This window comes from Lepidochelys olivacea (assembly GCF_965140295.1).
Source record: "Lepidochelys olivacea isolate rLepOli2 genome assembly, chromosome: 4".
In the NCBI taxonomy this organism is placed as follows: Eukaryota; Metazoa; Chordata; order Testudines; family Cheloniidae; genus Lepidochelys; species Lepidochelys olivacea.
The window spans coordinates 119,946,319-119,959,123 of NC_140414.1; the positions used below are offsets into that span (position 1 = coordinate 119,946,319).

Genomic DNA, 12,805 nt, shown 5'->3' on the forward strand with positions numbered 1-12,805 from the left:
GAGCGTCAGAGTCAGATACACCTAGCTAACACATTCTAAACTCCACAAAAAACGGAGAACAAACAAACAAACAAAAACTCTGCAAGAGTAAAAATAATGCAGGCAGAATTCCCAGCAACAAAGTGAGGCTATCCAGTTTATTGCATTGAATGTAAAATATTTGATTATCTGTCCTGTATGTGGTGTGTATGTGCCTTTGGTGCAAGCAACTCATGACCCTCAGAGACCAAGTACAGGCTCTTGAGATCAGAGAGGGTGAACTTGAGGAGCTGAGGGAGACTTACATAGAGGAGAGTTTCAGGGACACCAAAGCGTGGTGCCACCCCCAGTCTGACAACCTGTATGTTGAGGAAGAGGATGAAAGTCTCGAAGGAGGAGAATATCAAGCTGGAGTGTAGGAAAACAATCCTATAGTTGGGACCCTCCTTCCAGATGATGTCATGGTATTCTCTTGCATTGAGCATACCCTGCTAGGGGAAGGGACCCAATTATTAGGAAGAGACAGGTAAAAATAATGGGGATTCAATTATGAGAAATATAGATGGGTTTGCGATGAGCAGGAGAACCACATGGTGAATTGCTTTCCAGGTGTGAAAGATGCTGATCTCTAGCAATCTCTAGATAGGCTTACATAAGAACGGCCATACTTGGTCAGACCAAAGGTCCATCTAGCCGAGTATCCTTCTGTCTTCTGACAGTGGCCAATGCCAAGTGCTTCAGAGGGAATGAACAGAACAGGTGAGTGATCAAGTGATCCATCCCCTGTTGCCCATGTGATGGGTTGGATCACAGAAATCCCCTTGGGGCTGCCAACTGATGTGCCAAGAGTACTTCTGTCCCTGCTTTCCCTGCCAGCTTGGGACTCCAGAACCCTGCCTGGATGTGCCAGACACGCTTGCCAGCCACAAACACAGACCCAGGTCTGAACCACGTCCCACAAACTGCAAGCTTAACTGAAAGCAGCTTAAGAAGTGTTCCTGTCTTTAACATTCAGATGCCCAACTCCCAGTGGGGTCCAAACTCCCAATAAATCCGTTTTACTCTGTATTGAACTCTGAACTCATAAATTGTTCGCCCTCTATAACACTGATAGAGAGATATGCACAGCTGTTTGGAGCAGCTAGTCCTAGCACCCACAAGGGGAGAGGCAGTTCTTGATTTAGTCCTAACTGGAGCACAGGATCTGGTCCAAGAGGTGAATATAGCTGAATCCCTCAGTAACAGTGACCATAGTGTAATTAAATTTAACATCCTTGTAAGGGGAAAATGCCAAAGTAACACTGAACTTCAAAAAGGGGAACTATGCAAAAATGAGGAAGCTAGTTAAACAGAAATTAAAAGAACAGTTGCAAAAGTGAAATGCATGAAAACTATTTAAAAACACCATAATAGAGGCTCAAACTAAATGTATGCCCCCAAATTAAGAAAAAAAAAAGTAAGACCACCAAAAAAAATGACACCATGGCTAAACAGCAGAGTTGAAAAGGTGATTACAGGCAAAAAGACATCCTTTAAAAATTGGAAGTCAATTCCTAGTGTGGAAAATAGAAAGGAGTAAAAACTGTGGCAAGTAAAGTGTGAAAATATAACTAGGCAGGCCAAAAAAGAACTTGAAACAGCTAACAAAACCACAAAAACTAAAAGCAAAAAAGAATTGTAAGTACATCAGAAGCAGGAAGCCTGCCAAATGGTCAGTGAGGCCACTGGACAATCAAGGTGCATAAGGAGTATTCAGGGAAGACAAGCCATTGCGGAGAAGCAAAATGAATGCTTTGCACCTGTCTTCACTGCAGAGGATGCAAGGGAGATTCCCATACCTGAGCCATTCTTTTTAGGTCACAAATCTGAGGAACTGCCCCAGATTAAGGTGTCCATAGAGGATGGTTTGGAACAAATTGACAAATTCAACAGGAATAAGTCACCAGAACCAGATGGTATTCACCCAAGAGTTCAGAGGGAATTCAAATATGAAACTGTTAACTGTTAAGAATTAATTGTTAAGAATTATTAACTGTCGTATGTACTCTATTGCTTAAATCAGTGTCTGTACCAGATAATGGGAGGATAGCTAAAAGAATAGAATTATCAGACACACAGATGAATATGATACATTGGGGAAGAATCAACAAAGCTTTTGTAAAGGGAAATCATGCCTCACTCATCTGTTAGAATTCTTTGAATGAGTCAGCAAGCATGTGGCCAACAGTGATCCAGTGGATATAGCACTTGGACTTTCAGAAAGCCTTTGACAAGGTCTCTCACCAAAGGCTCTCAAACAAAGTAAGCAGTCATGGGATAAGACTGGGAAGGTCCTCTCATGGATCAATAGCAGGTTAAAAGATAGGAAACAAAGGGTAGGAATAAATGGTCAGTTTTCACAGTGGAGACTGGTAAATAGTGGGGTCCTCCAAGGATCTGTACTGGGACTTGTGCTGTTCAACATATTCATAAATGATCTGGAAAAGGGGGTGAACAGATGATGCAAAATTACTCAAGATAATTAAACCGAAAGCTGACTGTGAAGAGTTACAAAGGTATCTCTTACAACTGGGTGACTGGGCAACCAAATGGCAGATAAAATTCAATGTTGATAAGTGCAAAGTAATGAACATTGGAAAAAATAATCCCAACTATGCATACAAATTGTTGGGGTCTAAATTAGTTGTTACCACTCAAGAAAACGATCTTGGAGTCGTCATGGATAGTTCTCTGAAAACATATGCTCAGTGAGAAGTGGCAGTCAAAACAGCTACCAATGTTAGGATCCATTAGGAAATGGATAGATAATAAGATAGAAGATATGATAATGCCACCATATAAGTCCATGGTATGCCCTGGAATACGGTGTGCAGTTCTTGTCTCCACATCTCAAAAAAAAGTTATATTAGAATTGGAAAAATACAGAGAAGGGCAACACAAAATGATTAGGGCTATGGAACAACTTCCATATGAGGACATATTAAAAGACTGGGACTGTTCAGCTTAGAAAAGAGATGACAAAGGGAGGGATTTGATAGAGGTCTATAAAGTCATGAATAGTGTGGAAAAAGTGAATAGGAAAATGTTATTTACCCCTTCTCACAACACAAGAACTAGAGGTCACACAATTAAATTAATGGGCAGCAGGTTTAAAACAAACATGAGGAAGTATTTTTTCACATAGTGAACAGTCAACCTGTGGAACTCATTGCCAGGTGATATTGTGAAGGCCAAAAGTATAACTGGGTTCCAAAAAGAATTGGATACGTTCATGAAGGATAGTGGTATTGGCAAAGATGTCAGGGAGCAATCCCATGGTCTGGGTGTCCCTAATTTTCTGACTGCCAGAAGCTGGACCTGGACAACAGGGGATGGATCACTCGATAATTGCCCTGTTCCGTTCATTCACTCTGAAGCATGTGATACTAGCTACTGCTGGAAAACAGGACACTAGGTGAGTTGGACCATTGGTCAGACAAAATATGGCTTTTCTTATGTAACAACTGTACGGGAAGATGTCAGCAAACCAGTAAAGTGCCTGAAACCACTATGGCTTATTGCTGAAAGCTGCCAAGTTAGCAGGCTGAAAATTGGCCATGTCCCAGCCTCAGTTTGATCAAAGCAGGAGGGGAGGCAGTTTTGGGTGCCACAGAAAGGGCAGCTTGACCCCACATCCTTCCTGGTAAGAATTGTGTTTTGAAGTTGCTGATACATGCATTTTAGAAGAGCAGGATGTGTCCCAGGAATGTCTACTGGGGCCTGAAGGCTGCAAACTCTGGAAAAACCCACACCTGGTTAATCAATAAGCAGAAGGGACCTCTTGCTTGACCATTGAAACTGCTTACTTAACAAGTTTCTTTAAGGGACATGTCATTCTATTACTAATGTATAAATAAGGGGAAAAGTTTGAGGTAGTTGGACTCTTTTTGGACTCTCCCTCTGGATACATCTTGCGGTCCCCACTGGCAGACGGAAGATTTGGCCACCGGAAACCTGCCGCTGTGTCACTCAAGAGCCATACTCCGCTTTGGTAATTATTAAGGGTTGGGGGTGTTTTACTAACCTGTTGCGGACGTGTGTAAGTGCTTGAGACTAAGTAAAGTTTAGCTTTACATGAAAGCACTCTTGTGTTGTCCTGTTTGTGACAGCCATCTATTGGTCGGACAGCCGTGTCTCTCCTATTTGTTTCCTGACACCACCTCACACAGAGTAAAAGTTACCAAGAGCTTTGGGTTGAAAGAACCCCGGGTAACACAGCAAACTTCTGAAGTTTCTTTAATCTGCCTGCAAAATCGGAAAGATGGTGCCAACTCCCACATTTTACCCACATGACATTGTTATATATTAGATCCTTAACAGGAGGTTAATTATAGGGACTTACAAATGGGACCAGTGAAAATGTAAGTCAGTGTTTCTGTTCGACAATCTTGGAAGTCTCCCTTTTATGAAAGAAAATAACCTTCCAGCGGCTTACAAAAGCGACAGTGCTACTGGGCAGAACAGGTTGAAAGAATGACTATAATGTGATTCATATGATTTCAGTGTCTAGCCAAGTGCCAAATTTGGATGCTCTGGCAGCATACACGGTCTTTGACATGGTGCTTACCAAGATCATCAAGGCTATTGATTAGTTTGTGTCAAAGCTATTTTGCTTGGCCAGGTTGTATATGTCATAATTTAAAGTCTGTGGTTTCTGTTGTGAAATTCCTTCCTTTGCTGGCTCTGGGAATGTTTTGTGCATTCCTCTTGAATTTTTAAAAAAATACATAGACTGTAAAGTGGTTCATAAAATATAAAAACAGTTCATTGTGATACAGCACCAGTAAAAAGATATACATTAGTCAGGTAGCTGAAGAGAGTCTGTTCAAGAAGCTGGAGTGTTACTCTCTAGGACAGCTGTTAAATCACTTTCCCCATTAACTGGTGACATTTGAGTTAAACTAATGAGAAGTATGTCTGCCGCAATGTAGTGCACATTTATTCTTGGAGATTGCTTTTTCAGCTTACACACTGTTTTACCAATACTCTTAGCAACCCTTACAACTGTGTAATGATGCCATCCATTAAAGCCAAACTGTTGTGGACAACCTTATTTGATCCAGTCTGAAACTTTTCTATTTCTGACCATCATCTTCTCATCTCTCCCTCCCTTCTCCTCTTCATCTTTCATTGGAAAATATAAGTGAGACAAGAGAAAATGCATTCTCACTGTTTGATCCACTAGTGTACATATGCTATATGAAGAAAAACAGACAAAATGCAAAAATGATGTTCTTGATAAAACAGATGCTTCCACGCTCATATGTTGCTATAATCTAAATTGCCATAAAAATCCCAAGTGTTTTAGGATAAGCCTAATGCCACTTTCACAATAGGAGTGTTTTAAAGTACAACCTTAAATCTCATCTGATACAGTCTGTGGTTTAACTGAATTTTTTCCATGAGAGATGGCTGCAGGATTCTTTACTGCTAGGGGTATTTAGCTGCTTGCTTTAGATTTATTTATACCTTACGTGTCTTATAGTTTTTTGCTGTCAGTCTTCTGTGGTACTCTAAGGGCTCTACTCTCAGTTCTGATCTTTTGAACTAGTGCAAACACATGTAGATTCTGGTTTTTCTGGACTCTTCTGGTGAATTTGATTGGTGTATAGTCTGCAAGATATATTGCCTCTTTGACAGATAATGTACTGTTCTGTTTTGTTGTACAGGAGTTTCATTTCATGTGATGGGGAAAACTGGGTTTCTTCCTCTTGGCTACAAAGCTTCCTACAAGAGTTCTTAGAGTGTTTCAAGACAGCGGAGTGTAACCAACAACAAGAATTCCCAGAGCCACAAAGATGGAAGTAGAGGAATAAGCCAGTTTAGTAAGTCGGAGTTTTGGCACTGGACTCGTCTCTTTTGAGGAAACCTGCAGAGAGAGGACATGACCTATTTCTCTTTTCACGGTGTGTGGTAGTAGGCTGTAGGATAAGGACCCTCGAAGACTGGGCAGTAGGAAATGAGACCCAAACATAAAAAGAAAAAAAAGTCTTCCAGTTACCACTGGAGTTCATTTAAACCCATGTAGATGCACTTAGAGTATAAAATTCCACTGATAAATAAAACCTTTAAAAATCAGAATCCTGTAGAGCCAATACCCCTGTCTAGTCACTTGAAAGAAACACCAAGAAATGAAGGCTACATATGTAAATACAAAAATCCAATAATTGATTTTAGTATGAACACAAACATGTATGTCTTATTCATTTTCATATATGAAGCATCCATGGAATGTTCTGAGTGCTGTACAAACCAATAATTACTCAATAGGTCAAAAGGAGTTCAAGGAAGAAAGAGTATCCTCACAACTTCTTAAGATCATATAAAGGATATTCATATTTAACTTTCACCAACCAGTATCCAGCCCTATTCAGCATTTCCTATCCCAGCTCCCAGCTCTCTCAGCAGTTCCCTGGTCATCCCCTAGTTATCATTCTCCTTCCTGAGGAAAAGCCTGGGGAAATGGGTGGGTCATGCAGCATGTTACTGTGCCCTAGCAGAAAAAAACTATAAGGGTGAGTGGGTTTAAAAACCAAGGTCCCGATCATCAGCCTCCTCCAGCTTATGACAGGAAGGAGACGCTATTATTTATTATTTGTATTACCACCGAGCACTTGTTATGGATCAGGACCCCATTGTGCTAGTGTCTCAGAATGACCTCAACAGCCGTGGTGCCACAGAGCGTGAAGGAGGTCTCTTGGGTAGCTGGGACACAATGTCAAGACTGTATTACATTCAAAATCGTATCATGCAAATGTATTCACTCCTTTAATTTACTCCACTTTGACAAGTAACCCAAGGTTTACATATAGGTTTTTCTTCTCATACATGCCACTGCTGCACTTAAATAGCCTCAATGCCAGTCTATTTCTTCTGTAGATGCATCAAAACCTAGATGCAGTTGGTTAAAAAAGCATCTTGTCTTCTTTGAGAGATGGTCCCAATGTGTATTCCACTGTGGGTGTACATGCTCTTCATACACCTGAGACTGGAATTTCTAGCAAATGTCTGTTGGTCTGCTCCTGTACCCTTCCCCTTCTTTTTCTCAAAACCGAGGGTGTGATCAAATTGCCTCTCCAGTTCCTTTCTGCCACCCGTGATCTGAGACAGAACCTCTTCAGCATCTTCAGTGTTAACATGCTTCTCCTAAGTCTATCTGTAATTACCTGTAAATAGTTGTAGTTAATAGTCTTAAATAAATTTATAGTCAGTTAAGTGTAGTTTTTAGTAGTACAGGACAAAGTGGAAAAAAAATTTCTATCTGGTGAACATCATCTGATAATCCCAGAGGATGCCAACACCCATGCCATGATGGAATACTTTCTCATCTTAAAGACTTCAGGACTATCCTTTAGTTCCTGGGGGTACACTTAACAGCTATCAGTGTCTGTCACTCTGTGGTGGCCAACTATTAAATCTTCAGCCACCCTGTTACAGTGCGTTTTCTAAAATATCTTGTCAGAGTCTTTCCTCTGACAAAGAAATCTACCCTGATATGGGAACTCAATCTAGTCCTATCAGCATCAACAAAGAATCATTTTGAACCCTTAGTTTCATGTTCCTTAGCCTACCTATCAATGAAGGAAGCCTTCCTGGTTGCAGTCACCTCAGCCAGAAGAGTAGGTGAACTGGAGACATCATGGCTGATCAGCCTACACAATCTTCCATAAAGACAAAATAACCTTGAGATCATACCCTAAATTTATACCCAAAGTAATGTAAGAATTCCATCTAATCAGACCATGCACTTACCTTTCTTCTCCCCAGAGCTACATGTCACCAGTGAGGATAGGAAATATCACTGTTTGGATGTCCATCAAGCCTTGGCATTCTATCTACAAAGGACAAAATCCTTTAGGAAATCACCTAGACTGTTGTATCCTTTGTGGGAGGTGTGAGAGTGGAAACAATCTCTTCTCAAAGACTTTCCCTATACAGGTAGGGACCACACATCTCAAAGAATTCCAGTTACTATACAGGTAAGTAACATATTCTTTCCAGACCATCCCAATCTCCGAAAACTCTGAAACCTCATCCATCCAGATACACTTACAAAGCATGCAACTGACCTTTACATGAAGTAGTAAAGGTAATACTACACTAGAATATAAGGTCTAAAAGCAAGAATGAAGGAAACATGGTATTGTAGGTCGGGTATTTTTCTAGTATTGAAAGGAAGAGCTTTTTTCTCTTGAATTAAAGACACAGATATAGTATAGTACATGTGAGATGTTTCTTAAATCGAATAGAGTACAGGGGACCAGGAATACAAGTGCAGAGAATGGCTTTTCAAGGACAGGAACAGTTGGAAGCATTTCTGGTCTGATACTATTCCTATTATCCATTAGAACAAACTCAATGAGGACTAAATGTGGAACATCAGAAATCAATAAAGCAGAGGATATGGAGATCAGTGGACTGTGATTTTAGAAATGTTCTTTATTTAAATAGCTCTAAAGTTAAAATTTTTATTACCCTTATCCAGAGCAAGAAAGTGTGATGCAAGTTTTGTTGAGTGGCTAAAATGTATTCTGAGCTTGCTTGTTTGGAAATGTTTTCAAGTCTGTTGCTCTTGCATACTTTGTTTATAGGATTCCTCCCGCCCCCCCTGCCCCCCCCCCGCACCCCCCACCAATGAGATCACAGCCTCCTCTTGAACATGGAGTCCAATAAATTGCATACATCTATTATATGGGAGGACAAAAATCTATATTAATGCAATGTTATGATTCCATATAGAAACACAAAAGTTGAGAAATGGTACCTTAATGTTGCCATAACAACATCATCTTACTCTCATTGCATTCACTTGTCCATGGCTTAGATTTTGTCAGAAGTACACTTGGCAACAAGTTGAGGAGGAGGAAGAGCTATGCTGGTTTCTGCTAGCATTTTTACAGATGCCTTCTGAGCATTCTTGTACTGGAAGTGATTTTTCTATCACTTGTAAGTTTTAGTTTTAATTGTAATTATTCTCACCTAGTTTAACAAAGGGATCACTTTTCACCAAGAACTGTTACATACAGAGTTTGGGCATGGAGAGTTTGGTCATCAGTTTGAGTTATTCTCAAGCAAAAAAAAAGAACAAAAGACTTCCCAAGAACAACAAAACAAAAAACCTCAATATGCTTAGAGAGTGTATTTTTGGTCTCCAATAGCTGGAAAATGGTGACAAGGATTTAATCCCCTCCAGAAAAACCATCTTTAGGTTGTGACCAAACATGGAAAGTTTCAGCTTTTTTTCAGAGATATTTTCAGTTTTGAGAAAGCGGAAATATGATCTTAAGCAAAGAGTGTCAGCATTGGTAACTCATTTCATTGTTTGAGTGAAGAGAGTTTGACAAGCAGGTTGCAGATGCTAAAATATTGACAGTAGAGCTGGTTGAGAATTTTTCCACAAAATGTTTTGGGTTTTTTTGTCAAAATATGCTAATTCATTGAAACTGGGATGCAAATTCTGGTCAGCACCAGGGAAAGAGAACCCCCACGCCTCTAGAATAGCCAGTAGCCCAGTTATTATGGCACTCACGTGGAATATTTGGGCAAATCAGGCAGAGCAGGAATTTGAATCTGAATCTCCCACATCCTGAGTCAGCACCCTAACTGTCAGGGGCTATTATCTATTCTGGACACTCTGCCTCCTCCTGCCCCCCTTCCTCCCTAACTCTAGCTTTTTGTTAAAAACCTTGAAGGTCTCAATTTCATTCTTATCTAGACTGAGGAAAATTTTCACAGGATAGCATAACCATTTCCCACCCAGCTCTAATCCACATGCCTTTTTGGCAATAGGCTGTTAGGATATAGATATTCAGGCCTGTCTGCAAAGGCCTGTACTTTAAGAATTTAGGTGTATTCTTATCACTTGGCTAGTTCCAGGTATAAAAGAAAGAATCAAAACCACTGTCTGCCAGTGTAAGGGCCTTCTCTTACTGTGACAGTTTGTGGCCCTGTGCTTAGGCTCAGGTCTTTGGCTAAGCAGCAGAGGCAGCCATAAGCTGGGAAGCGAACGGTCACATCCTCACATTCCAAACTAGTCACATTGAAATAAGGTGCTATTGGGCTGTTAGGCACTATCAGGACAGGATTGTATTCCTATCACCTCCAGAGAAAGGGAAGTGCCTAGAAAATGTAAAAGGAAACTTAGTTTGATAGCATCCTGTCTGGCAAGAACTCACTTATCAATAGCTGGGATGTGAAATCCTCACTTCTGTGTTGTCTTGTCATTGTAGTTCCCACTTTGCTATTGTTTGTCTGTATAATCTCTGTCTGGTTCTGTGATTGTTCCTGTCTGCTGTATAATTAATTTTGCTGGGTGTAAACTAATTAAGGTGGTGGGATATAATTGGTTACATAATCATGTTACAATATGTTAGGATTGGTTAGTTAAATTCCAGGAAAATGATTGGTTAAAGTATAGCTAAGCAGAACTCAAGTTTTACTATATAATCTGTAGTCAATGAGGAAGTGACTGGGTGTGGGGGTGGGTGGGGGTGGGCATGGGCATGTGGGTGAGGGAAATAGGAGCAGGGAATGGGGGTAAGAAAATTGGAATCATGTTTTGCTAAAGGGGGAAATGGGAACAGGGAATGGGAGTAAGGAAGTTGGAATCATGTTTGGCTAAGGGTAGGAATGGGAACAGGGACACAGGTGTAAGGCTCTGTGGTGTCAGAGCTGGGAAGGAGGACACTAAGGAAGGAAACTGGAATCATGCTTGCTGGAAGTTCACCCCAATAAACATCGAATTGTTTGCACCTTTGGACTTCGGGTATTGTTGCTCTCTGTTCATGCGAGAAGGACCAGGGAAGTAAGTGGGTGAAGGAATAAGCCCCCTAACATAGGCCTCCTGTTTGCAGCCTACCTCAAATACGAGCAGAGAGTTCTGCATTACTTGTTCAGAATTAGAACCATGTTTCTTTTTTGTGGCTTATATTGTAGCCTATGATAGCTTTGTTTGTTAGGAAATAATGTAATAGGTGAGCTGCAGTGATGAAATATAAATGTTGCTAGCCCTTTTCCAGAGCACTCAAACTACGATGAGGTCAAAGGAAAACCGCAAATTTATTTTGAGTTCTGTATATGTACCATTTTCTATACAGCATTCTTGACCACCCTTCTCTAATTTTAATGAGAAGCCATTGTGCTGATTCTTTGTACATCAGTGCTATTTGCCTCTCTGTAGGTACAAGGGAACACAATTGAATTGGAGGCATAAAACATTGATTCATACAGCCAAAGGCCTTGCTGTTAGTTTGTGCTCAGAAGGTTTAGCACATCTCTGAAATTCCCTGCATTACTAGCATAGATTCTATTACACATTAACTCCAAGTATGCTTGGTTTTCTTTTCCCCCAGAGAATAAGCATGTCACTTTCTAACCATCATTTGTGGTTTTGGACATCTTATCTACTCAGTGGTTACTTATTAAATGGAGCTGTGGAATTACAGGAAAAACTTGCAAATACCTATATTTGTAGCAAATATATAAACATCACTAGTTTGTATTGATGAAAGGGACGGGGAAGGTGCCTATATCTAAATATCTACTTTGGGTCATGGTTCGTTCTACTGCAGAAATCCTGATCAAGTATGTGGGAATTTTTAGTGTAGCTCAATAGCAGTATCAGACTAATTGGCTCTCTAGATATTCCTTGGGCATTAATTTTCCACTGGAGGCTTGCAGGCAGCTCATTTGACATAGTAAGTGGAGTGTTGGCAGTCAGGTGGACAAGAACCTTACTCAGGTTCCAAAATACCATCTTCAAGTTGCCTAATTTGTGTGTGTGTGAGAGAGAGAGAGAGAGAAAATTCTTGGCTCTCTTTGGAAAAGTTAAAAGAAAAGGAGGACTTTTTGCAAATACAGACTAACACGGCTGCTACTCTGAAACCTTTGGAAAAGTTAGTCTCACAAGAACATAAAATTTCCCATCTTGGACATAAATTCTCCCAGAAAGAAGTGCTCAATGTAGAAAAGGCTGGGAAGTAGCAAAAAAATTTAAATATCTGAGACTGTTTTCATCTCACAGGATTTGAAATGGAACAGGCTGTACGTGAAATACAATTTCCCCCAAAAATGTAATGTTTGAAATTTTGTCTTTTGGGTTTTTTCTCACTTTTTTCCTTTTTGTCACTGAGTGCTATAAGATGGATGATCTCCATTTTCCTCCCCCCCGCACACACACACTTTTTCAATTTTTCTTTTTCTCATTGTTTGTTTTACTATTTTGTAATCTGTTGAAATTTCTGTAATTTTCCCAATAATGAGGCAGTTTTGAAAAGTGAGATGGATATAAGAAAAAACAATAACAAAAGAAGTGGGGGAAAAAATCTGGCACCACTGGACCTCATCCATTCTACTACATTCAGTGGTACAAAGGAGGGAAAAAAGAGTAAGAAAGGGAACTCTCCCTATCCCAGAATGTCAACATTTTTGCTTATGATGAATACATGGGATTTTAGAGTAACAGCCATGTTAGTCTGTATTCGCAAAAAGAAAAAGAGTACTTGTGGCACCTTAGAGACTAACCAATTTATTTGAGCATAAGCTTTCGTGAGCTACAGCTCACTTCATCGGATGCATACTGTGGAAAATTTTGTTTCAATTAAATCTTTTCATGAAAGATTCCAGTTTCAATATACAGCCATTTTTAATCAAGAAGAATGTTCTGAATGAAAAATTTCTACCAGTTCTACCTGAAACAATCTAGATACTAACTTCAGAAAATAGTGCATGTTTATGGTTAAATAGCATTATTGTTTCTGAGTTGTAAGCTACTACTCAGCATGACTAA

The 12,805-nt window shown here is 40.1% G+C and overlaps 1 protein-coding gene across 8 annotated transcripts in view; it reads left to right on the forward strand.

Annotated features, from left to right (window-relative positions):
* Positions 1–3,898: 3,898 nt before the first annotated feature.
* LOC311520174 (uncharacterized protein) overlaps positions 3,899–12,805 on the forward strand; it is a 149,624-nt gene continuing 140,717 nt past the window's right edge. For 4 of the 8 annotated variants that reach the window (XR_014711501.1, XR_014711505.1, XM_084627463.1 and 1 more), the window contains exon 1: positions 3,899–4,009. The gene's annotated coding sequence lies outside the window, so the exon portion shown is untranslated. Of the gene's footprint in view, positions 4,010–5,687; positions 5,925–7,785; positions 7,998–12,805 lie in introns of those variants that run through there. The other 4 variants (XR_014711502.1, XR_014711503.1, XR_014711504.1 and 1 more) reach the window with 4 other exon arrangements.